Below are 25,087 nucleotides of genomic sequence, written 5' to 3'. Positions count from 1 at the left end.
AGCGTTGATTTCCAAATGCACATTTTCCTCCCGGCCAACTGGCTCCTAGTGTGGGGGAAAAGGGAGGGAGGGGGAGACTGTCCAGGGGTTAGGGGGAAACTATCTTTGCCTGGACCTATCTCCTTTGGTGTGGTATTGGTCATTGGCCTCTATAAATTTAACCGCCTTCTTTCCTCCCCCACCTCCCTGTCCCCACCCGCCACACACCATGCACACATACACACAGAAGGCTTTGAGATTCTGCAGAGTTGGTCCACCTTTCTTAAGCACAAAACCAAGATACGGTTTATAGTTGGCTTATAGTGTTTCATGCACCTGATGTGATGGTTTGAGGTTCCTGAAGGAAACTTTTCCCTTTCCTTTTTCTTTTTTTTTGTTGTTGTTATTATGGTATTGTTTCAAATGCTCAGATGCGAGCTTTGTTAATGACAGCTTAAATCTCATATACAGTAACTGTACAGGTTTAGATTGCTGGTTCTGTTGATGTGTTTGGGTGTCAGGTTTAAATTTTGTTTTCAAAGGAAGGCTTCCTATCAGTGTTGTCCTTTTCTGTGTGAACTGATTTTGGTTGGGCTGCTGGTGGTGATGGTGGTGGATGGTGGCCAGTGGTTGGGAGTAAGGGAGGTACTGGTGGTGGTGGTGGAGGTGGTGGTGATGGTGATGGTAATATTGGTGGTGGTCATAGATTTTGATGTCAGCGATTGAATCAGTTATTCTCTGGTTCTAGAATTGGTGCTTTATTGGCCAAAATTTTGAGTGTTGAGGTTCACCACTTATTAGAATAATTCCAACTGTGGCTTTAAGTTTGCCAAGGTGGGTGGTTACCGTACAGTGTGACCTCTTTCTGTCTCTCTCTCTTGCTTTAAAATAGGAGTTGAAATGGCAGCATGTTCCTAATAGAACATGCTGTTTGGAATTTGGTTCATCATTGCTGTCTGTGGTTGGTTTAGGAAAGTACTTGTAAGAGCTGTTACAAGTGGTTCTGCTTTCTGCATGGTTATCCTGGGCTGTGGTGTGGCCCCTCTCAGGAATCAGGAGGGGCCACTAGATTCCCACGAACATTTTTGGAGGACAAGTAGGGATATATGTGTGTGTATATATGTATATCACTTATGCAGTTCTTTTTGATGGTTTTATTTTTAACAAATAGGTGTTTGACTGGGCTTGTGATATATATCTATTTATTTGGCTTTGGCGAGAAAATGTGCTCATTTTAATTTATTTTGTGCTTAAAAACTTGTAATTTTAAAAGAAGACCAAGTTCAAAATGTACAGTTAATACCATTTCTTTCTTTGCTCTGATTATTTTTTTCTGCTACTTTTTTAGATTCAAAATCCAAGTTATTTTGGTTAGCTGAATACTATGCCACCTTCATATCTAAATATCATATGTATATCTATGTGTAGGTATAAAAGGTCTAACTTTTTTAAAAGTTTACTTAAAATGCTGTAGAAAAATTTAAACATACAGAAGTAGACAGAACACCCAACATCCAGGTTTGAGAACTACCAACTCATATCTCATCTTGTATTTTCTATGTTTCATCTGTTTTCTCTCCCACATATGATCTCATCCGTATTTCTCATATAGAAATACTTCTGTATGAATCCCTAAACCATAATGACTCCAAAAATCCTCAGATCCCACCAAAACCCCCACAGCAGTATTATCACACCTAAATAAATGTGTAACAGTTCACTAATATCAAATATCCTGTCAGTGTTTACATTTTAAGAGGCCCAAGTTTTTAGGGAAGCCATAAATACATTTGTCAGATTAAAAACACACAATGGGAAATAGAAATCATCATATATGTCTGGTTCTTTGGCAAAAGGTAGTTTCGTTGGCTGTGTGCTATCACATTGTGTCCATGCTGGATGGTCAGAACATATGTGTGTAGTGATTATTGAATTAAAACCTCTGGTGGTCCACTGTATTCAGTCTGGAAGATTTATTGAACTATCACCAAGAAATGTGAGGGCTTATTGGGAACAGGCAACTAAACTATGAGCTTGGACAAAAATGTGTGTTGCGGGAGTGTTTGTAAAAGTTAGTAATTATTATACTTGCTAAGAGTTATCCTAAATACGTGGTATGTTCTTGGGCCTTGTGTTTAGAAATGAAATCAGTTGTCACCACATGTCATTAAGGCTGCTGCTGGTATGATATTGTGAAAAGAAACCAGAAATATTGGCTTGTACAGCTAGGTTTATAGCTTGTGCCAGTTCAGAGCAATAACTGGCAAACAGTGGAGTAGCATACTTTGTGTGTTAATGGACACATTATTTGATTTTGTTCTGAGTAGCTGATTTTGGACTTCGCTTTTTAAAAAAGAGGCTTCTAACTCATTATGAAATGTGCTAATATAAATAGTTCCAGTTCAACTGATTTTACTGATACTGGAGTAAAAGTGATAACTTGCCTAATGAGAACCTGCATTTTTATCTTGATTATTTTTTGCTGTTGTTGGATTCTTTTTTTGAGATGTTGAAAGCTTTAGACGTAGTTTGACAAGTCTCACATTTTATAGGCGGTGAAACTGGCTGAGATAGTTTCATATTCACAGGACACTTGTCTTGAGTAATTGTGCCCTGAAGTTCAAGTGTATGATTATGAAGAGTCTCATGATAGAAGATAAGAGGGTAGGCGAGGAGGCTAAAGTTGAACGTGGTGTTCTTTTCATTATGCAGTTGAGAAGCAGAATTAACATTGGTATATAGTACATTGTTTGTTTGGATATTCTTTGAGTGACAGGATGAGAGCAAAAATCCCCAAATAAGATGTCTAGTTTTTTTAAAAAGTGGCTTTTAGCAAACAAAGAATAAATGGGAGTGTTGGGGTCCTACTACCATCAGTGTGTCCTGATGTGTCAGATAGTGTTGGCTTTCTGCTATTTGGGTTTCTTTTCTGTGTTGTCGCTATTAGGAAGCCATGTGAGTACCATGGCTGAAAACTTGACTTTGCAAATTCATTATTTTTTCCCCTTATTCCTCTTTTGTGCACTGGGTTCTTAGAGCAGCCTCCTTTTTTACAGCTGACCAAGGGAAGCTAAGATGAAATTTGTGGAATTAGCAGAAAAGAGGCCAATTGGAGCTTTGTAGGCTTATGAAAGTAAAGGAAGACTCATTTCTAGTGGTTAGAGCATCAAACCAAGACTTTGATGCGGTCTTCACTTCCTGGCTCTGTTTCAGGGGTTACCCCACACATCAGTAGCATAAGCAGGCTGTACAGAATTTGATGTACTTATAACATGCTATGTTAATAGGCTCTAACAATTTATTATGGTCAGATCACTTTTATTTAGTTGTTTAAAAAACGACATTAGTTACGTGCCTTTTATCAGTCAGCAGATGTTTATGGAGTGCTTAATATGTGCAAGGCACTAAGAATATAGAGAACCCAAACATAAATGTAGCGTTTTGAAAAAGTATGTAGTTTAGTTGATAAATTAAAGCCAGCACCTGTGAAATAATTTTGAAACAGGCACTTGAATGCCTAATATCAACTAAGCACGATAGGCTTTTAGAGACAGGCTAGTGAGATAGGCTGAAGTGTTCAAGAAGGCTTCATGGGGTAGATGGGACCTAGAAGGGTGAAGTGATTTGCATATATGGGGAAGGAGTTGGGGCTAGGGAGAGCATTCTAAAGGAATAGTGAAGAAGGCACATGAACCAGATGCTATGTGGTTAGGACTCGGGGGCTAGGAAGGGCTGGTGGAAGTAAGTACAAAGGTAAGTAAAGAGTGCTTTTAGTGGGGCCGGAGACCTGTGGAGACCCACATTCCACTCTTGGCCTGCCTAACTAGTGTAGCCTTTGGAAGTTAACTTTCTAAAAGCATAATTTCCTTTATCCATTAGTGGAGAGATTTAAACTAGTTTAGAGCAAAGCTTCTCAAGCTGAAAGGGAACAACTTTACAGGATGTTCATAAATTGTGTTCTAGACTGAAACAGAGTGATCTACCCTCAAATAGTTTTTGAAACTTGATGGGCTAGACAAAATTAAATGGATGCCTTGTTCTTTCAGAATTAAAAGTCTATTGTGTGAATGTGAATTTTGAATATCAGAGAAGGCACTGTGATGTGTCTAATTTCCTAAATCTATTTTGATCACAGAACACTTTTATTCTCTGCATTGTAATCTATAATCTAGTATGGGAAGTACTAGAAAGGATCCAAAAAAGTCCCTCCAGATCTTGGAATTTGGTGATATCTGAGTCTGGGGTGAGTGGGCTGATGGTAGACGACTTGGAAAACCAGGCACAGAAGCTTGTAGTCAGTGCGTGGGAGCTGCTTCTTAAGCAGGAGTGGCAAGGGGAGTGAAAGTGAGGAAGATGTAAACAGTGAGGGAGACTAGTCCATGTCTTTTCCTGCTCCCCTTTCCTGCCTGATATCTGCCTTTTTACTGATTGTCACCAACCCCAACAGGAGGTTCTCATTAATAGCTCTTTCAGTGTGATGATACTAGCCCAATTCTGATGCCACCAAGCTGCCCTTCAGCCAATGTTTTATCCTCTCTGTCCCTTCTAGTTTCATGTATTGCTGCTCTTTAGCAACCTGTAAAAAAAGTTGGATGAGAAAGGAGGTTGACATTGATGTTAAAACAAGGATTTCAAATTATCTGCCTTTGGCTTGCTGTATATGAAGTGGTAGTTCAAAAAAGGGTCAGAACCTCTCTTTTGCTATTACAGAGCCAGGAAAAGCTGTGGAACTGTGTTTCTGTTGCATTTTTCACTTTCTTTTTTTGGAAAATTTGGCCATGGGACTGTAAAGGAAATGGGTCAGTTCCAGCGTTTGACTTCTGAAAGTGTGCCTAGCTTTAGGACCTGAGAAGTGATGAGAGAATTTGGAGGAAAGGAAGGGTATGAATAGTGTGTGTGGTTATGAATTCAAGTATTTTACTATACTTACCGAATTTCAGTATTTTACTCTATAAGGCAGACCATCACTTGAGGAGTATTTATGTGAGATGTGGTTGAAGGTTGTGAGATGATGGTTCCATGCAGCTTGTGTTAATTGTGGATATTAACTACTTGTGCTTTTTTTTGGAATTAGAATATAAATGAATCCGTGAATTTAAAAAATGAATTGTGAGGTTAGGAATTGAACCTTTGATCCTCTCTGAGAGTAGTGTTCTGTAGTTCTCACTGTTGAAAAAGGGTTAAGAAAACAGAACAGTAAACATGATTCAAGGAGTGTTAAGGGTGATAAAGAGATTCTGAGACTCTTCTACACCACAATTCTATGTATTGTCAAAGATAAATGGTGACTATTTAGTTTGAAAGAATGTTAGGATTAGAAATAAGGTCCCCAGATGGACACAACAATAGTTGAGGCTAGCTATTAAGGAATAATTTAGGTCTTAAGAGTTATGAGATTTGGAAGCCTTTGGACAAGAAGGTCTGTGGCACTTTGTGTGTTTGTGTGTGTGTGTGTGTGTGTGTATGTGCCCACCTGTGTGCATGCGCAGGGTGAAGGATGGTGGGTTAGTGGCTTTACATTTTATTTTATTTTATTTTACCCCTATCCTATATAGTTGTCATAATATACTAAATGCAACCTAACTTTGTAAAAGTGCTTCATGCTGTTTTTTTTCTCCTCAAGAAGCAACTTTTTTTTTTTTTTTTTCAGAATTAGGATTAAACCCAATATGCTGCAGATGTAGGATAAAGAACCTAGTAATGGGATAGCAGCTGTTAATTTTAGAAAGTTTTGAAAAGATTCATGTAGATTTGAAAACTCAGATCACTGAAGTTAAGAAGAGCAATATGATAATGAATTTGGTAAAACTTGAGACAGGAGAGGATCAAAAATAATTAGTAAACTGGAGCAGAACTGTTTTCTCTTAGGTAATCAGAACCTGTTCCATTAATGTAGACTTTTTTCCCCTCTGGAAGGTGGAGAGAATATCGAATTTAAGACTGGTGAGACCCTAAGTGTGACTTCTTTCTTCAAAATCTGAGCTATGTTCTCCTTCATTTCTTCTAACAAAATTCCAGAGTAATGATAGTTTCTATTATAGCTTTGTATCTGTTGGTATGCAATCAATACATATTGCGAGGTCACAAAGAATAGGCCCTTTTCATGCTGTTAGTATGAGGAGGGGAGGAGTGGATTTTCTAGAATTTGACTGCCCCTGTTTGTTTAGGAAGAGACTAGACAAGTATAGGCTTCTATGTCTTAGTCCTGTTCAGGTCTCTGATTCCATCCATTGCAAGGGGCTCTGGACCCCAAAATCATATGAATTGGTGCCTTCTTTGAAGGTGTTTATTTCACATATTAGTGTATATGACTCTCCTAGGGTCCAGTTAGATTCCCTGCTCACCTGCTGCCTACTTCCCTCCTTTCCTTCTTTCATCTCTCCTTCCGATCCTTCTTTCCTCTCTCTCTTCCCTTACTGAGGTAGAGCTATCAAAATTATGAATGCTGTTAATAAAAGGGAGTGCATTTAGAACATTGTGTATGAAACGCGAAAATTGAAAAGTTTTAAAATTTCATTATTTGAACTGTGACAATCTGCTTGAGGAATTCTAATTTAGCTCTCTAAAGGTGAATTGCTTGCCACAGCTTTCTTGGCTGTTACAGCTCACTTTTCTAATTTCTCAGCTTATATCTGAATTCTAGTTAGTTTGTTTGCCAGAGCAAACTTTATAAATGATCAACTGCATACAAATATTTTAAAAATGACTTAACTGTCATTTTAACTTGCCACTATACCTCACGGTGCCATACCTCCTTGTTACCGCTGGAGTCCTGGAAAACCCGTGTGCAGTAAAATGGAGTCACAAGAGAAAAGCCCACAATTTGTAAGTAATGGAAAATTGCCAATGCAAGTTGGGATTCATTTTCGGCAGAAAGTCTTTAAATTGAAAGTATTGTGTGGCTGCTATTAACTGAAGCACAGCTTGCAAATACAGATTGCAACTCTTGGTTATATGGGTGAAATCTGATATTTTCTTTCTTTTTTTTATTTATTTATTTTTGAGACAGGGTCTTACTTTGGTTGCCCAGGCTGGAGTGCAGTGGTATAATCATGACTCACTGCAGCCCTGACCTTCCTGGGTTCAGGTGATCTTCCCACCTCAGCCTCCCAAATGCTGGGACTACAGGTACATGCCAGCATGCTCAGCTAATTATGTATTTTTTGTAGAGATGGAGTTTTGCCATGTTGCCCAGGCTGGTTTCAAACTCCTGGGCTCAAGCAATCCACCCTCCTCAGCCCCCCACACTGCTGGGATTACAGACGTGAGGCACTGTACCCAGCAAGCAATCTGATATTTTCAAACTGTGGCTAAGTTGTAAACCTGAGACTGAGTTTTAGTCATTGCCAGGGGCAAGTTGTGATGACACCTGAGGGATCTCATTTTCCTTGTTGTCCCCATACCTACCCTCCTCTGCACCACAAAACCTCATTTTAAGTTTTTGTAAAGTTTCTGATCGCAGTAATATTTTAGAACTTAAAAAGAGGAATTAAGAGATTACAGTCCCATATTGTAAGTATTTCTTGGTTGTTATATTGAAGTGGACTTCTTTTTCTTTTTTTTATTTCTTCTAGATCTCTTTGTTCAGTTATACTTGTTGGCTAAAGGTTGCTGGTTAAATGTTGTTTAGTGAAATGTTCTGTAGTTAAAATCTTCACAAAGAAAAAAAAGTAAGAATGAAGGTGTGGATAGCACAATAATTGAACGTTAGATTATTACTTGTTTTCTAGCCACATGATAGAAATTCCAGCGACTTCCACACATTCTGTCTGTACACGTTCAGTTGGCAAAGAGAATGAAGGTCCTGGACTGTGTTTTTCTAAGAAATGATCTTATATAGTTGAAGTGAAATTATACTTTCACTGGAGCAAAAAGGGAAACAAGCATTTGATAAGTGTGTCATGCTGCATATTACGGTTTGCTCCCTCATTTGTTATGATTACTTGAAAATTACAGTTTTGAGATTAATATACAGAGCTAAATCTTTAGGAGGTATCCTAAAGTTAGGACCTACACTTTTTCAGAGCAGCCTTTTGATCCATTTTATTCCAGCCATTGGTAGTTGATGTGCTTTCTAAGCCATGTGGCATCAGAGGCACAGATGTTGTCTTTAGTGATGCAGTTCTACCTCTCATTTTGCAAATGAAAACACAGCCCACGGGGGTTAATTGACCTGTTCAAGATCACACTGGGAGTTAGAGGCTCTCACTGTTACCCTATGAATCTAGGAGACTACTTCTTGTAAGTTAGTACTGGGGAGTCCCAAGGATTGGGAAGCTTGGAAGGAGATTTTTTAAAAACATAATGTATAAATGTGGATGAGCACCCATGATTGTAAGCTTCCCATTTCAGCTAAGAAATGTTCTGATTTACACAATATCAAGAACCTTTAAAAAGCATTGTTCCCTCCCTGCACTCTCTTCCAGTATATCACCCTGAAATTAGTTGGCCTTTCTCTGTAGATACACTCATCGTTTTTAAACACTGCCCCCACCTCCCTTTTATAAGGATGTAAAATAAAAAAATAAATATTGGGGTGGTTTCTCATCATTGAATGTCCAGTGGAAAGATAAAATAATTATTTGGATGTAAGATGACCTTAATGTGGCCCATGTAAAATTTTAACAAAATTTCCTGTGTAAAATATTTTCCTTAGCCTAGCAATCAGTGGAAACTCAGAGCAACTTCATAACATTGGTAGCAGGATGTATGGAGTGAGTGAACTTTGGAGTATAGTGGAGTTGAGGCTCAACCAAAATTTTCTTCTGAAGAAATACTCAAAATATTAAATCCACATGACGTGTTGACTAAGGCATCTTGCCTGTTCATTGCTGAACCAGAACATTTATAACAACTGTTTGTCATGTGTATATATTCATAGCCATTCATATAATTAAAAGAAGTTTTCATGGGATTGTAATAACATATCAAGATGGATGTAATTAAAACAGAAGCAGATTGACACCCTGAATTAAATGCAAACCATAAACCAGGATACCTGAGCATTGTGCCTTACATATTTGCTGTAGGGGGCAGTGAGCCAAATATGCAAATAAAAAGACATTGATGAATTTCCCTGGGTGTGTATGTGGTAGCAGAGAACCCAACTATTTTATTAATCTTTTATCAAGCATTGTTTAGATTTGCAGCAGCCATGGAATGTATTAATTTGGCAGACCAAATAGCTTAGGACCAGAAAGTAGGAAATAATAAAGGGAAGATATGATTGATACGCTGTCCTATAAATAACACATGCGACTGACAAAGGGGCTGAGTAATCTTTAGATCTGTGCTTCATTTCATTAATGGAGTTGTTAAACCAGGATGTTTGAGTTGAACTTCAATCAGAGAGGCTCTGCCTCCCATTTAAAATGCAGGCCTATCTCTAGTTACTCTCTGGACTGATATGTTGACAAAATTGGTGTAAATCGAATTTTTGTAAATTGGATCAAATGCACCAGGGGAATCTTGCTGTGAAAAATATGAGTCCTTTTTATCAACTATAGTACTCCTCCTCTCTGCAGGGAGGCTGGGATTTTGGTGGAGTAAGTCTCTTTAGATGGGCATTGCTTCCTCTGAGACAGTTTTCTGCATATGTTCCCCGTGCTCTGTTCCCTGTGCTCCTGGAAGACAGTGACTGTGAGATTTGCATTTTCTCTTCAGGTTTTATACCTCACTTGGTTGGTGCTTCCAGGAATAATTGGTGGTGATTTGAATAAGCCCGCATCATTCAGATTTCAGAGCTTGGTTTTCAAGTGCTTGCTAAGGAGGGCTCCCGGCTATGAATATGGAGTATGATTTCCATATCTGTTCCATTGGGGAGTCCAGGCATGTCATAACCACTTCAGAGTCATGATTGTACCGAGACACCCTAGCTATAATTTTTCTATATGACAGTTCAGTTTTAAAATTGTAAAGATGCCAAAAGCAGGGCTGCATTGTTATTAGGGAAGTCAGTGACATCTGTTATATCTTGTTAACCAGGGGAGGAAAATGCTTTAATCAAAACATCTAATTATGCCCTATGAACTGATGAAATATCCTTTGCTAAATTTTTGGAATTGGCCTTAATGGAAGAAGCTGGCCTCTATCAGAACTGTGAAGTAAATTTACCATTTTTATTTGGAAAAATATTTATTCCTAACCATAGTGACATAAGGGTATTTTAATTGTATCAGATTACTTTTATACTGTGTGTTGAAAATAGTTGTTTTTCAGAAGTTGTTGAAGCCAGCATCACGTTTCTGTTATTGTGCTCTCTGACTCCCTTAGCATATGAGGCCCCCAGAGGGAGTTTGTATTTCCAGATGTGAGCCTAGGAGGATATGTGGTGTCTTAGAGCCACCTGGGGAGGGAGCAAATGATAATTGCAGGTGAGATGCAGGGGGATAATTCAGCCTGTGTGCTGGGAGGTGCAATTTCACACCTGAATGTTGAGACCTGCTGTGTTAGACACTTGTGTTGTTTTAAAACGTTTTATTAGTCTAATATAGAAATGGACCAGATTGTCCCAGGTCACCTTCAGTTGAAAGAATATAAATGTTTTTAAATATTGAAGTATAATGTGATTCCAGAAATGGTTCCTGTGTTTAAAAGTAGTTTTACATATATCTGAAAGCATTAAAAGCTGTTTAACTCAGCATATCTATACTGCCTCTACCTCTCTTGATCATTTTTTAAAAATTGTAAATTATTTCGGCAATGTGGCTTTCCACTTTGAATCATTCAAGCTTCAAACTATCCAGTAAAACCATCCTTTTATCTATATTTCAAACCTAGAATTAATTTTAACTATAGTTATTACTTGTTTCCAGAAGCACTGATGATGATGATAATAATATTAATGATAGTACATTACTGATAGTCTTAATGCTGGGATATGGCTTATTTCTGAGAAATGAGTAGGTCTGAGAAATGCTTTACTTCTTAGCTTTGGGGGCATTTCATCTTTCTGACATGGTTTTCCCATGTATGGAGATCTTGGGACCCGCCTGAAGGAGTTTCTGAAGTGTTGACTGTGACACTATGGGCTTCATGTTTACTTTGGGATCTGGTGGGAAGTTCAAGTCCTATTATTTTTTCCTTGGTCTGTTTTATGCTTTGTGATGGCTCACTGTGTGTTTTTTGGGAGTTATGACTAGAACCTTGGAAAAAAGAGAGCCAGAGTTTTCTCCCTATATTTTTATTTTAAAACTTTTTTTTTTTTTTTTTTTTTCCTGAGACACGGTCTCATTCTGTTGCCCAGGGTGGAGTGCAGTGGCACAGTCATGGCTCACTGAAGCCTTGACCTCCTGGGCTGAAGTGACCTTCTCACCTCAGCCTCCTGAGTAGCTGGGACCACAGGCGCATCTCACCACGCCTTGCTAATTTATTATTTATAGAGACAGAGTCGCCCTGTGTTGCTTAGGCTGGCCTTGAACTCCTGGGCTTGAGCGATCCTCCCATCTTGGCCTCTCAAAGTGCTGGGATTATAGGCGTGAGCCACTGTGCCCAGCATTATATTTCTTACGTATTGTTATTCTCCCTATATTCTCTGCCTAAATGTAACCCCTGCACTCTTTTTATATATATCCTTCTGGGGATATTTGAGGCTTTCAGAATTGTTTCTTTCTTCACTCAATAATCTGTGCATAGTAGGTACTCAGTCATTGCTTATTTACAGTTGACAAAATTTCTATGAGAAGAAATTTTTGAAGAGGGAGCTGCTATTTACTATTTGCCTTGTGCCAGGCATTGTGCTAGCAATTTTGCATTTGTTATCCCATTGACGCACTCCATGAAGAAAAGAATAATATCTCTGTTTTATAGTTGAAGACACTAAAGCGCAGAGCCGTTAAATCAACTTGGGCAGGATCAGTATAAGAGAGGCAAGAAATGTAGCAGTTTTTGCCTGACTTGAAAGCTTGGGCTCCTTACCCCTTTACTCATTTTCATACAGATACATTTTGTGAAAGATTGCCACATGGTCTCTGGTAGACCACATTTGTTCATTGTTGTGCTGAAAATGTTACAAAGGATTTTCTAGGTATAATAATAGGATTTACAGGAGGGGAGAGTACTTATTGTCCAGGTCTTTATTTCTTTTGAAAAGTTAGAGCTTACAGTTAGGTTGCTGCCACTCATACAATATATCTGTAACATATTCCTTGTTGTTTTTTCTCTGTCTGTGTCCCTTTCACTGTTTCTCCCTGTTATAAAATCTGACCTTTTCCTAGGTTATACTACTCAGGTAGATTTTAAACCATTGTCAAAGGCAAGGATTCAGGCTCATGATATTGAGGGTTATTGTATGTCAGTGTCTGTTCTAAACCCTTGCACTCATTTATCTCACTGAATTCTAAAAGTAGCTCTCTGGAACACAAATGTAAAATTGGAATAAGGACTGGCATGCCCTCACAGATTACTGTGCATATAAGCTTATATTCTGCTATAGATTCTGAAGTGTTTTGTCTTGTCTGCTTTTAAACTATTCTGGGAAGCAGCTCTTCTCTTGGGAATCTATTTCACAATAAAAAAGACCTTGTTTTGAGGGCTAGGTGTGTGTTTTTTTAAAAAAATCTATTAGGAACTCTATTCTTTCTGGTAAAAGACCACACTAAATAGCTCTTTTTGCTTTTCTTGATATCTGTATCTTGAAGATACCAGGTGACAAATAGTCCATTGATATCCTCTGTCATTATTTCCTTTCATTATTCTAAGCAGATTTGCAAATTGTTCTCCCTCGTTTCCCATTCCATCCTGTTGAGGTTTGTTTATGCTACAAAGAGTATCCTAATGAATATGACTTGTTAGATTTGCTTCTTAAGGAAATCCCAACTGCATTTAGAGTACTGTACATTTTTGAGAAGCCCCCTCCTCATTTCCCCTGGGCTAAGTTGGGCCTCCACACAGGTCATCCTCTAGGACTTCAGGATTCAAAACTACTCCATTACCATTCATTTACAAGGAATGGGGGTTAGTACAAAGACACACACACAGAATACCCTCATTGGGCCTGAATTTTCTAAAAATTTCTAGATGAATATGAAGATCAGTCAAGTTACGTACTTCTGTCAAGAGTCGCTCTCTGTCTCTCTCTTTTTTTTTAAGAGATGGGATCTCACTCTGTTTCCCAGGCTGGAGTGCAGCAGTAGTCATAGCTCACTGCATCCTGAAACTCCTGGCCTCAAGCGATCCTCCTGCTGCAGCCTTCTGAGGAGCTGGGCCTACGGGTGTGTGTCACCATGCCTGGCTAATTTTTAAATTTTTTTTTTTTTGCAGAGACAGGGTCTTGCTATGTTGCCCAGGTGTTCTCAAACTCCTGGGCTCAAGTGATCCTCCTGCCTCAGCCTCCCAGGTAGCTGGGACTGCAGGTGTGAACCATTACCCTGGCTAATTTTTTTTTGGAGGGGTAGAAATGGGGTCTTGCACTGTTGCCCAGGCTGGTCTAGAACTCCTGGTCTTAAGCGCTTCTCCTGCCTTCACCTCCCAAAATGCTGGGTGTGGGCCACTGTATCCATCTGAGTATCCCTTTGAAGAGATGTGGCAATTTCTTCTTGGAATCACCATGCTCTGAGATACACAGTCTTGCCTTTCTCTCTCCAACTACCTCAATAAGCACAATTGCCCCTTTGTATGTCCAGAATGGAAATACCATACTAGAATTCTGTTTTACAGATTATAATTGTTGGGGAGACCCAAGTCAAAACATGTTCTTTGAAATTTAAATATAACTGTAAAAGGAACCACAGAGTCCAGGGCTTTAAAGTTGATCTTTTATACTTTAATTTTATGTATTTGTAAAATACGAGTTCTATATTGACTCTAGGGCCTGCTCAGATTGTAAACTCTTAGTAACTGTGTCTTTTTAACTATTCCCTGTGTCCTTCCTTGCCCCTCTGGTGGTCTTTAATACCCCTGTTGTGATATTTTTGATTAAAGAAACATAGTATGAAGATGGGCTGTCAGGGATGGATGTCAGTTTCACTTCAGGGTAGTGGGTGCCACCTATTTTCTGTTTTCAGGTGAACATTACTTTAGCATTATTTTTTTTGAGACAGAGTCTTGCTCTGTTGCCCAGGCTGGAGTGCAGTGGTGTGATCTCAGCCTACTGCAACCTCTGAGTCCTGGGTTTAAGTGATTCTCCTGCCTCAGCCTCCTGAGCAGCTGGGATTACAGGTGCCCACCACCATGCCCCGCTAATTTTTGTATTTTTATTAGAGATGGGGTTTCTTCGTGTTGGCCAGGTTGGTCTCGAACTCCTGACCTCAAATGATCTACCTGCCTCAGCCTCCCAAAGTGCTGGGATTTATAGGTGTGAGCCACTGCACCCGGCCTATTTTAGCATTCTTGTTGTAGATTTCTACATCTGCTGCCCATATTTCAGCTGTACTCTTATTTTGTTTAGTATGATATACCTGGGATTAGGGACAGACAAATATGTATGCGCAACCTCATTTGGAAATTACATTGTTGAAATACAGCCCATATGGCCATTGTAAAATGGTTAGTACTGCATATAATTGCCTTTCCAATGATGTGCTTTGTCATTACTTCCATCTTCCAAGAAGCACTCCTGTAGCATGCTGACAGAAATAGCGTCATTAGAAAACATATGGACATGTAAAGGCATTAAATCATCTTTAGTTTAAGGATTAGATTACAGTGTTAGAGGATGGGTCACCAGGCTTTCAATCGATGACTCTTGCTTAGTTCAGCACTGCTAGACTGGATGATAGAGATTTGCCAAAGTCCAATTTACTTGTCTGCTAAGTGTATTTCATATCTTCCCTGCAATTGTGAGAACGTCCTTTAGCTGTGTATAAGTCTCTATATCATAGTATTGCAGCCAGTTGGCTTCTCAGGAATGTTTTTTTCAACTATTCATGTCCTGTGCAGAATTCCTTTCTAGGATGCTCCCTCAACCTCTGTTTTTCTGAATGTGAGCCCAAAGCAGGCTAAGCCAGGATTTATTTTATTTGGGGGTCATTTAGATATAAAAAGAGACTAGGTGGTGGAGTCAAGAAAGTACCAGGTGGCTGCCGTGTTGCCCAAATATTTCCTCCCTTGTATAGCATCTATCTCCACATGGGTCTCAAGTCCACCTCCCTTCTTCCTTTCCCCTCTTAGAAGCAATGGGATTGTTGCAGCCTAGAGGCTCAGTGGTAGATCCCAGAGGCCAAGGGACCATGTGATAGAGTATGGAAAGAGACCACCCCCTGAATCCTGCCCTTTGTAGTTGGATGTTTTTTTCCCCCCACAACTAGATAGGTTTACTATCTGGCTGTACATATTCTAGGGATGCAACAGCTGTGGGACATGGTATGATTTGAATTTTCAGGGTCCTTTTTGTAGTTGCCAGTGAATAGTAAGTGAAATTGCAGAATGGAACATCATTCATCAAATTTAATATGTCTTCTGTGGAGTTTAGCAGAAATAATGTGGATTTGGGGACTTTCAGAGTGATAAGGGACTTTGGAGATCCTCATGGGCAGTGGTTTTGAGTATCCCAGGGTACGCTGAGTCATTTGAGGGGAGATCCTGACTTTATTAAACCAGAACTCCACCTTTACCTGTCTTACATATTTATATTGATGTATTAGGGTAACATTCTCTTTGGGAAGAAAAAGGTGTCTGGATTTGCTTATTCTTTCATTCAAAAAAATTTTATTGACAGCTTCTATGTGCTAGGCAGGCACTATTCTAGGCACAGGAAGTACCATAGTAAATAAGAAAAAATAGATATATATTCTAATGGAGTTTATATTCTAGCAAAGGATGGGGGGACATACTGTAAAAAAATAAACAAATATATAATATGTTGGGAGGTGACAGGGGATTTTATAAAGCAGGGTAAAGCAAGAGTGAGAACTTAGCACAGCAGGTCCTCAAATAACATCAGTTCTTTTCATTACAATGTTGATGAGAAAAAAAATTGATTCCTGGCCAGGGCAACTGTGTGGAGTTTGCACCATCTCCCCGTGTATGGTCAAATTGCTTTCATTATGCATCGTATCACGTATTTAACTGAGGACTCACTTGTATGTGTATGCCTCCGTGATGTTTTATCCAGGGTGGGTTAGATAAGGCTTCTCTAAGGAGGTGATATTTGAGCAGAAACTTGAAGGAAGCGAGGGAGCAAGAAATACAGATACCCCGGAGAAGAGCTTTCAAGGACAGGGGAGAACAAGTGTAAAGGCTTTGAGGAAGAAGGAGTGGCATGGCATGTGAGCAACATAGGAGATGTTGGTGACTGGAATGAAGCCATTGAGGAGGGTACAGAGAGTGGGGAGGGGCCTGTGGTCACTTTAACTGAGTGACTCCAGAAGCTTAGAAACAGCAGGAAGCAACTGTCCAAAGCCCTCATTCCCCAACTGAAAGTGTTTTTGAATTTCCCCAAGGTCACCCAGCTGATGTTTAAACAAGAGCACATCTGGAGCTCACATTATATTCTTTTATGGTAGCTTCTCATTGTACCTCATGCTGCCACTCCAGGTCTTAGGAGACATGGGGCATCTTTTTGGAGACAAGATTTGTGTCTCCTTTCCTGTTAGTGGGTGTGGCTCCTCCAAGAGATGTGCTTCAAGAGTGTACAGAATTCCAGTGCCCAGTCATCACAAATTGGGAAACGGCTTTGCCAGTGCCAGAATTACCACCATTTGGGTGATTATTTTAACCACAATGGCTCATGTTTATCACAGGCTTACTGCTTGTGATATTTGTTGTACCCAGAGCTTTACGTGTATTAACACGTCTAACCCTCACAACATCTCTGTATAGTAGGTCACGTTATCGTTATTTTAGAGATGAGGAAACTGAGGTGCAGAGAAGTTAAGTAATTTCGTATGGTCATGTAGATAGAAAGTTGTGGAGTCAGGATTTGAATTTAGACCATTTGCATTCAGGGCCTGCATTGAGCCTCTGACACAGAGGGGGTTGAGCTTGTCTCTAGAGAAACTAATTGGAATACGCTCCCCTTGCCTCCATTTTAAGGTGGTTCTAGGGCCTAGCCTTGGGAGTAATACCAGCTTGTCACAACCCACTTCTATGACTCCCGGTATTAGTTTGTATAGAGGATTTCACAGCCAGTCTGGCCCAGTACTGGCAACTTTGCTGATTTTAGGTGGATTCCTGATTCAGCAGGTACCTTTGGTCTTTCTGAGCTGAGTTTGACTAGAGCATTTTTCAAGACCTGCATGAGAGTGTATTACAGAATACAGGCCAGTGTTTTCAAGTCAGCCGACCCAGTTTTAACTGGTCTTTTTTAGCCCCAGTGAAGTAAAAGCCCCAGACACCACCAGTGCCCATAATCCATAGGAATGTAAAATCATCTATTTAGTACTGGTGCTTTTGAGGACCAGTACACTATGAGCTTGTTTTAAATTTGTCTAAAAATATGTACATATGTATATATGTATATATACGACTATGAAATGTTTTCTAGGTATGGAAAAGTATAAAGCATAACATAGACAACACCCATGTACCCACCACCAACTTTAATAAACCTTATGATTTTACTCTAATTTTCTTAAAATGGTAGGTTATTTTTAGTGAGGAGGAACCACAGTCAACCGTAAGTTTCAGAGCCCAGGAGGCTCAAACCTGGCCACACATTAGAATACCCTGGGGATACCCTGGGGAGCTTTAAAAAAGTCCCTGTACCTCTGGGAGGGTGTAGGAAGCCCCCACCTCTGTCATCAGAACTTTGAAAAGCTCCCCAAGGGAGGGATTCTGTCATGCAGTCGGGGTAGAGACCTACTGTTCGGAGGGTTGTGTTCGGTTTTTCTTCACTGGGTTCTCTCAGATGCCTGGTACCAAGCCATATGTGGTATTCCTGGCCTTTATATTTCATTTTCTTAAAGCATTTTTTAATGTGGTTCTACTTTTCAAGATTCTGGGGGGTAATGTCCTGGGGAATTCCTCTCCTTAGACTCTTCCCTCTTCAGCACCTTATGAGGCAAACCAGATATATTTACATATTCGTTACAAAGCATAAGCATCAGGAACTCTTAGAGAGTAGGAGTGAGGCATTAGAGAGGGGATTGAGAAATTCAGAAGTATTGGGAGCTACCGTCTGTTGAAAGTGTTTGAGATAAGTGAAAGTTATAACATTACTTTGGAAGCCAGTGGGGACGCAGGGTTTCATTTAGAAAACCTGGAGTCACACATACCTTTACAGGAAGGCTGTGAGCTGTGGGATGGTAGTTGAGGGCCTTTTTGGTCTACATCACAGGTTTATCAGTGAAATACGTGGTAAGATGTACAATAAGATGTGCCTTGCCACCAGAGTGGTCAGTTCTCTGTGGCCACACGTCCGTGACTGTATCCTCTTTCAGAAGTGCTGTCAACTATGTGTTATGTGTGGCCTATTTATCCTCTGTGGGCCTTGGCTCTGTGCAGCACCTCCATCCCTGTCTGCCCACTCATTCATTCAACAGATAGTTGCTGAGTTTCTTCTCCGTGCCAGGTTCTGTTCTAGGCACTTGGGATAAAAACAGTGAACTAAACAAAGTTTCTGCCCTCAAGGAATGACATTCTGGGGATGTGGGGGAGAGGTGGGTGAGTGGGTGGTGTTACATTCTGGTGTCGCATTGTTTTTTGATGTGTCTAACACAGAAAAAGATGTGTAACTGTAATCCTCTTTTAGAAAGCTCTAGGGGAGCCATTTGGCAGGTAGGGAAGTGTTTTGCCTAATTTGGCTTAAATTACGGTTTTTTGATTCTGAGGATTTCGATTACAAATGCCTCCATGAATGTATTTCTTCAAGAGAAATTAAGTGCTGAGACATTAAAGCTTGCAGGGACCTTTTGAATTGGTTGGATTTTATTAACAGCTTAAAATGATGAGCATGATGTACAGTAAGGTTCAAGCTTAGGGGAGATGCTGAAGAAATAAGGATACTTGATTTTCTTTCCGCTTGAAGTGGAATCCACTAATCCATCTGTGCTCATAAATTTAAGAGAAGGAGGGCAGAAAACGAAAGTTTATTTCTAGGGCTCTCTACTGGGCAAGGCTATCAGGTTACCTTCATTGAAAAGACTTAATCAGAAGTGAAAGTTAAATCTGTTACAGTTGTCCACAGCTGTCCAGGGAATTGGGCACTGATGAATACCATCGGACGGACCCCTGAATTGAGGGAATGCCTCAGAGGTCTTGTTTGGAGTTAGTCAGTAAAATGGATCTTGAGAAGAAAATAAAAAGTTTGAAGGAAAAAATTACTGGAAAAGAAATCTTAAAGCGTTTGGATTAGATGTTAGATGGATGAAGAAAACAGTGGGTGATATGATTTCCTTTCTGGATTACCATCTTCATCAGATATTGTTGTTGACTAAAGAAAAAATATTCCCAGCATGTAAGGACTCCTTATACCTGTGAGCTCTTAAAAAGAATCATCTGAAATACTAAAAAAGCAAGAATATGTTGTTTCACTAGCTTTTGATTCCTAAAGTAGATTTTGACTTCTGGGTGTGGGAAGGTGGGTGGAAAATGAGTTTTTGTTGTTGTTCAAAGGCATGAAAACATTTTTGCCAGTTTATGTTTTCCTGGTGCATTTAGAAATCTGTGGATCCTTGGGGATAGTGTATGCAGGCAAATAGAGAATCCAGTACTTGTGAATCTCCCTGAATCCACAGGTTTGGGAATAAGGGCAGGGACTTGAGGGTTCACAGATATGAAGGTTATACACATAACTCATGCAGAGAGATACAAGATCTTTTTGTACCCCCTTTGATTAGAAAGAATGGGACGTGAAAGTACTTAATTGTCAACTTCGTCTTCACCATACGCCCAGTATTGATGCACCAATGATAATAATAATGAGAACAAGCATTTATTGAGTATTGAGTATTCTAATTGCTTAAATCAACTCGTGTAATTCTCACAGAGTGGTCCTGTGAGGTTAGTGCTGTTATGATTCCTATTTTAAAGGAGAGGAAACAGGCACATAGAGTTTACACCCAAGGACGAGTGTGTCAGTGGTGGAGCCTGTACATTTTGGCTTCAGAGCCTGACTTGAACCACTACATAAGGGAACTAAATAAATGCTTCTCAAGAGTTTTATTCTGATGTTGCTTTTACTGGGACTTTCACTCTTTTTTTCTACCCAACCCGGCCCACCCTCACCCCACTCGCCTCCACTTTATCTTTGGATGTCTTCAGAAGTTATAATATACCTTAAGCTTGCACCTTATTATAGATGAGAAAATAGAGATCTAGAAAATTATATTATATAATTGTTCTGTATGACCTAGTGAATCAGTGGTAGAACAGGGACGTGGAACCCAGGTTTTCTGATATTTAGGTCACTGCTTTTTCTCACTGCACTGTATTGCTTCCATTAAAAATATTTTAAACTAACTGAACTAAAAATTTATAAACTTAATTTGTGTCACTTGTACTTCTGTGGATGAACTAGATTAAAATAACTAGGTGCTATGAAATTGTGCTCTAGGGAGGAGGGTGGTAGACATTTTAGGAACTAACATTTGCCTCTGGGGTTATTTGACCTACTCTTGAGGATGTCTTTCTAATCTTTGGTAGGCGTACTTAAAAGTGAGGGAAAGTATTTGAGGAAATACAAGAGCCATTTGCAGACTTTAGTTTTGTATGATCTGTGGGTTTATGGAAGGGTTTCTTTCTTTCTTTCTTTCTTTCTTTCTTTCTTTCTTTCTTTCTTTCTTTCTTTCTTTCTCTCTCTCTCTCTCTCTTTCTCTCTTTCTCTCTTTCTCTCTTTCTCTCTTTCTTTCTTTCTGCCTTTTTTACTTTAACCTCCAGTGGGGACACAACTAACTGAAATCTTAAAAACAAACAAACAAAAACCCTAAATACAAGCCTTCTTTCGCTATTGTTTGGCAAATAAGATTTCACAAGAGGGTAGAAAGAACTGCCTTGATTCTTGGTGTTTTAGACTTTCCTATAGTCTAGTTTTTTGTTTTTGTTTGTTTTTTCTTTTGGTCTTGTGATTCCTTTTGTTGTTACCTCTTTCCTTGGCTAATGCTTTGTTTAAAAACAAGTGCTCTGGTATTCCAAAACAAATTATCCAGCAGGCTTCCCGATTGTGTTCTCAGATAAAAGACCCCAGGGTAGTGCTCTAACTCGAATTTCTAAATTCAGTTGCCTATGCATGCCTGAGAGCAAAATTCAGTTTACTAGTTCGCTTCCAACCCAGATTAATATGGTTATCTAAAGCGAGGGAATGTACATTTGAAACAGGAAATGTGGATTGGATTTACCCTTTCAAAGAGCCCTAATGGGAACCCGGGATGTAATGAGTAGACTTTTGTCTGGGGTTAGATACTGTGGGCTCCAGTTTGTTTTTGAGTTTTTGGGTGAATGAATGACTTTAGTTCTGTCATTAAACCTCTGGAATTCTAAAGTTTCAACAATGTAATAATGATAATGAAAATAGGGAAAGGCTCCTAGACTATGCTGTGGAAAAATACATGTTCAGATTTTACTGAAGACCCAGAATCCCATGTGGCCACAAATAATTTGATTTCACAGTTTCTATTTCTAGATATACAGGATGGGGTTGCCAGCAGAAGTTATATAGTGGTTATAACATATCAGCTTCCTTTTTAGGGAAGATACTGTAATTGTGAGAAAAATGGTCACAAAAGCCTTGGCCAAATATTGTTTGTAGTTGGTAAGAGAACACTCAGTTATTGAAGCTTCTGCGAACCTTTTCCAAATAATTTACACCTTTTCCCTAAAGGAATCTTCCCACCTCAGCCTCCTGGGTAATTGGGACCACAGGTGCTCATTACCACACCTGGATGGATGAATGGAGATATATATATACACACACACACACACACATATTTGTAGAGACGGAGTCTTCCTATGTTGCCTAGGCTATGTTACACTTTTTGTCACACATGCTGGGTGTGGAGAATTTGGAGTAGGTAGTTTCAGATTTGCAGATCACAAGTTCTTGCCTTGTGCAGTGGTTTCTAAACCCAATTGCATATCTATACCTCATGGTAACTTGTTAAACATACTGATTCCTGGACCCTGTGTCTGATCTGCTAAACATTAATCCCTGCTCTGTGGCTCTGGAACATTAGTTTTTTGTTTTCTTTTTGGGGTGGGGAGGAGGGGACAAGTTCTCGCTCTGTCACCCAGGCTAGAGTGTAATGGGCTGACTGCAGCCTCAAACTCCTGGGCTCAAGCAGTTCCCCTGCCTCAGCCTCCCCAAAAGCTGGGACCACCACCACCATGCCCAGCTTTTTTTTTTATTTTTTTGGGTTGATACAGGGTTTCACCTTGTTGCTCAGGCTGGTCTTGAACTCCTGGGCTCAAGGAATCTAGCTGCTGAGGCCTCTCACAGTGCTGGGATTACGGGTGTGAGACACTGTGCCTGGCCTGGAACATTTAGGTTGGTTTTTTGTTTTTGTTTTTGTTTTGAAAATCAAGTTCCAATATAGAAGCTTCGGAATCACTATTTCATAAAATATTTTTGAGTGTTTTCCTGGGGCATTGGTAATGGTGGTGGTTTATAATAATTTATTTCTATGCTACGTAACTTTTCTGAAAAGAAAACGTTCATGTGTATTTGGTTTTAAAACCTTATTTACTGTGAAATAGAACAGATCCTGGAAAAAGTATAGTGTACAGCTCAATGAATGATCACAAAGTGAATACCCAGGTAGCCAGTACTCGGGTAAAGAAATAGGACTTTGACCCCCCGCAAAAAATTATTTTTATTAGATTCCTCAAATTTTCTCTTCTATTCCTCCTCAAATCCCAAGAAATTAGAGATATAAGTAAAAGTTGATGAAACAGTATATTAAGGTATAAGTGAAAAAAGCATTGTCTTTTGGTAGGTGGTCTTTCTTAATTACTCCTTTCAGTAAGATTTTGGTGGTTAAGTTTGTGTTGTTTATCTATGTTTTGATTCAGTCTTAAGCCAGTTCTTGACAGTGACTGTCTATTAATGCTCACAGCCAATATTAAGATTATGTTCTAAGATGTATCTTTTCTGCAGTCTGTTTCACTGAAAATATTCTCATGATAGTTTTGAAAATGTGTAAGGACAGATTATCTTCTGACTCTAATAAACAAGTGAGTCTTGTCATTAGTGTCCAGGTAACTTAGGAAACCTGTCTCAGTAGCCAAGTATCTTTATCTGGTACATGATAAAATGTGGTTTCTTAGTTTAAAAAAAAAAAAAGTTCCTCCCTCCTCTCTATCCACCCAGAATAATCTCTCCTCCATTCCAACCCAATCAGAACATTTAAAGGCCTGATGGCTTTTCTTTTTTCCACTGAAGAATCATTCAATTCTTAGTGAGAGAAGGTCCAGCTGTATTAAATAGCAAGCTTGCCCATTTTCTTTGGAAAGGGATGCTCATGGTAAAAGGACCTCAAGCAAACCCTGCACTTCAGCTGTGTGCAAGTGGAGGGAGAGAGCTGTCTGCAGCCACCTGCCAGCAGCTACACATCTGTGCTCTGCTAGCAACCATGTGGGCTCTGTGGATGTGAGAGCTGCTCCCTTTCCCCTCCCTGCCTCATACTTCCCCATCATAGTGATCGCCACTATCAACTAAACAGGTGACAAGACTCCAATCACCCTGCTCTGAATGGCTCTCCATCTTCCCAAAAGTACACCAGAGGCCTGTTTTGTTACAGTACATTGATTAAATAAATATTCCTGTGTGCACAAAGGAACTGAAATCTGTTATGGCACTCTGCAGTTATCTGTCCATTAATAGTGGAGAAACTACTGCCACTTTTCTCCCCTCAGTGCCCCCCCCCGCCCCCCTTTCTTGTCTCTACCACGCAGATTCTCAAAGGTGCCAGTAACAGATAAATTATCTGACCTCTGCTTTCAGGCTTGTGTGAAGCAGGAGGGGTGGTGTCATGCTCTTTGGTGAGGCATGCCGTTGGGGCAGTGCCCAAGTGTATGGATAATAGGAGAGCCCGAATGATTTAGATTAGAAGATTCTTTCTTACTTTGGGGTTGTGGGACCTTTGTCTCTCCCCTTCAATTCTTAGCAGAAGCGGACTCAGAAAGGTCTTTCAAATTAGCTTGCCTCCCTTTTATAGAAAAAGGGTGCTTCTGGCCTTGAAGTAGTTCTGTGTGTCTGCTGTCAGATGTGGAAGCCACAAAGCGTCTGTGAAACTTGATCCCTTGCGTTTATTTACAAGTTTCTTTCAAATGGCAGTGGCAGGAAGGACCTTTACCATTTGGGCAGATAGCCCTAGTGGTTGATGGGAGGGCTTGGTGGAAGGGCAGGCTTTGTGAAAGGTCCAAGTGTGGAATGGTAGGAATTCTAGCCATGGTGGTGCTGACTGGTTTCCTTTCTTTCTTGGCGGGGCAGGGGCTGGGGTGGAGTGTTGATTAAAAGAACACCTAGATAAAAAACATGACTGATTCAGAAAGTGTTATTTGGGCTGTGCACGGTAGCTCATACCTGTAATCCCAACACTTTGGGAGGCTGAGGCTGGAGCATCCCTTGAGTCCAGGGGTTTGAGACTAGCCTGGGAAAAACAGTGAGACCCCGTCTCTATAAAAAATTTAAAAATTAGCTGGATGCGGTGGCTTACAATGGTAGTCCTATCTCCTCGGGAGGCTAAGGCAGTAGTATCGGTTGAGCCCAGGAGAACGAAGCTGCAGTAAGCTGTGATTGCCCACTGTACTCCAGCCCGGTGCCAGAGTAGGGCTGTGTCTCAAAGAAGAAAAGAAAAGAAAAACGTCCCAGACAGGGAAGGAGAAGAAAGAATGACAGTGGAACATAGGAAATTAGGGTTGTAGGGAAGACTCTGTGAACATTATTGTGGTGTGAAGGAATGGCATGCAGAGAGAAGTGTGATGGAAGGGAGGTGTTGAAATGTTTACAGCTCCTAACATCTACCACCAAGGAGGGGGCACCCCTTTGACAGAAATGAGACGGGTGTTCCTGAGTAGTTGTGACATTAAAAAAAATTGCAAGGAACCTTGTAGCTGCGTGGATGGCAGACACACATAAGTAGGGAAAACTGTTGGAACAGGTAAAGTGAAATCTCTTAGTGTGTGTGTCTTCCAACTGACTGTGGGTAATTAGTTGGAAATGACATTAACCTGAGCTTAATTGTAATTTTGCATAGTAACAACATACCAGCTGTTCACTGTATTCTTTCCTGGAGGT

At 40.0% G+C, this 25,087-nt stretch overlaps 1 protein-coding gene across 6 annotated transcripts in view; it reads left to right on the top strand.

Moving 5' to 3' along the window:
- Window positions 1-25,087, top strand: part of AUTS2 (activator of transcription and developmental regulator AUTS2) — a 1,198,864-nt gene that overhangs the window by 3,070 nt on the left and 1,170,707 nt on the right. The gene's annotated exons all lie outside the window — the stretch shown is intronic.

Source organism: Papio anubis, chromosome 4, assembly GCF_008728515.1.
Source record: "Papio anubis isolate 15944 chromosome 4, Panubis1.0, whole genome shotgun sequence".
Classification (NCBI taxonomy): domain Eukaryota; kingdom Metazoa; phylum Chordata; class Mammalia; order Primates; family Cercopithecidae; genus Papio; species Papio anubis.
This window is presented reverse-complemented; position numbering and strand designations above follow the sequence as displayed.